This window comes from Trichechus manatus, unplaced genomic scaffold, assembly GCF_000243295.1.
Source record: "Trichechus manatus latirostris isolate Lorelei unplaced genomic scaffold, TriManLat1.0 scaffold00112, whole genome shotgun sequence".
Taxonomy (NCBI): domain Eukaryota; kingdom Metazoa; phylum Chordata; class Mammalia; order Sirenia; family Trichechidae; genus Trichechus; species Trichechus manatus.
Genome location: NW_004444048.1, coordinates 19,901 through 22,183, shown reverse-complemented (window position 1 = coordinate 22,183; position 2,283 = coordinate 19,901). Strand labels below are relative to the sequence as shown.

The 2,283-nt window shown below is 38.1% G+C and overlaps 1 protein-coding gene across 1 annotated transcript in view; it reads left to right on the top strand.

The window, feature by feature from the left end:
* C2CD5 (C2 calcium dependent domain containing 5) overlaps positions 1-2,283 on the top strand; it is a 101,334-nt gene that overhangs the window by 96,504 nt on the left and 2,547 nt on the right. The window lies entirely within an intron of this gene.

Sequence of the window (2,283 nt, the reverse complement as noted above, 5' to 3'; positions counted from 1 at the left end):
ACCTTGGTCCTCAAGGTGACATCTTTGCTTTTGAACACTTTAAACAGGTCTTTTGCAGCAGATTTGCCCAATGCAATACATAGCTTGACTTCTTGACTGCTACTTCCATGGGTGTTGATTGTGGATCTAAGTCAAATGAAATTTTGACAACTTCAGTGTTTTCTCCATGTATCACGATGTTGCTTACTGAGCCAGTTGTGAGGATTTTTTTTTCTTTATGTTGAGGTGTAATCCATACTGAAGGCTGTAGTCTTTGATCTTCATCATTAAGTGCTTCAAGTCCTCTTCACTTTCAGCAAACAAGATTGTATCATCTGCATATTGCAGGTTTTTAATGAGTCTTCCTCCAGTCCTGATGCAGCATTTTTCTTCATACAGTTCAGTTTCTCAGATTATTTACTCAGCATACAGATTGAATATAGTGGAAGGATATAGCCCTGATGCCCACCTTTCCTGATTTTAAACCATGCAGCATCCCCTTGTTCTGTTCAAATGACTGCTTCTTGGTCTCTGTACAGGTTCTGCATGAGCAGAAATAGTTTACTGTGTATATCTTTCAGTAACCTATCTGGATTGATTCTAGTATAGACTTACAAATTTTATATTTCAGGTTAGAGCAGCGAGTGTTACCATAAGAGTTGTGTAAGGCTTAAACCCATTTATTGTTAGACATTCCAGATCCTTCTCATATGGTAAATAAAACAAATTTATCCAAGTCTGATTAGAGATTTAAAACAGCCCTGTGATGAAAAACTTAGTTTTCTCAGTAGTTATTTGCCTGAGATATATTTAAATAACAATTTTTAAGGGATCACATTTAGATATAGTAGGGGACTATATTATAGGTTTTTGTCTATGGGAATATTTTATGTAATTTTGCTCTATTGTTTCTTTCCTCTGAAAATAAATGAGGGTTCCCATTTTCTCCTACTCTCTTAAACATTGTATGAGAATATCATTTCTTCAAATTCCCATCTAACACTGGGCATCCTTAGACTTTGTTTTTTAATAATAGTATTTAAAATGTTTGGAAGACAGCCACCTGGCCAGCCAACTGGAAGAGATCCATATGAGTGCCCATTCCAAAGAGAGGTGATCCAACAGAATGCGGAAATTATCAAACAGTATAATTAATATCACTTGCAAGTAAAATTTTGCAGAAGATCATTTAAAAATGATTGCAGCAGTACATCGATGGGGAACTGCCAGAAATTCAAGCTGGATTCTGAAGAGGATGTGCAACAAGGGGTATCATTGCTGAGGTCAGATGGATCTTGGCCGAAAGCAGAGAATACCAGAAAGATGTTTACCTGTGTTTTATTGACTGTGCAAAGGCATTCGACTGTGTGGATTATAAGAAATTATAAGTGGGAATTATAATGGGAATTCCAGAATACTTAATTGGGCTCATGCAGAACCTATATATAGACCAAGAGGCAGTTATTCAAACAGAACAAGGGAATACTGTTTGGTTTAAAAATCAGGAATGGTCAGGGTTGTATCCTTTCACTGTACTTATTCAATCTGTATGCTGAGCAAAATTCCAGGAAGCTGGACTATATGAAGAAGAATGTGGCATCAGGATTAGGGGAAGACTCATTAACAATCTGCGATATCCAGATGACACAACCTTGCTTGCTGAAAGTGAAGAGGACTTGAAGCACTTACTGATGAAGATCAAAGACCACAGCCTTCAGTATGGATTGTATCTCAAGATAAAGCAAAAATCCTCACAACTGGACCAGTAAGTGACATCATGATAAATAGAGACACTATTGAAGTTGTCAGGATTTCGTTTTACTTGTATCCACAATCAACGTCCGTGGAAGCAGCAGTCAGGAAATCAAACGACGTATTGCCTTGGGTGAATCTGCTACAAAAGACCTTTTTAAAGTGTCAAAAAGCATATATGTCACTTTGAGGACTAAGGTGCACCTGACCCAAGCCATGATATTTTCAGTTACCTCATATGTATGTGAAAGCTGGGTAATGAATCAGGGAGACTGAAGAAGAATTGATGCCTTTGAATTATGATGTTGGCAAAATATATTGAATATATTGTGACTGCCAGAAGAAGGAACAGATCTGTCTTGGGAGAAGTACAGCCAGAATGCTCCTTAGAAGTGAGGATGATGAGACTTTGTCTCATACTTTGGACATGTTATCAGGAGGGACCAGTCCCTGGAGAAGGACATCATGCTTGGTGAAGTAGAGGTTCAGCACAAAAGAGGAAGACCCTCAGCAAGACGGTTTGATGCAGTGACTGCGACAATGAGGTCAAAC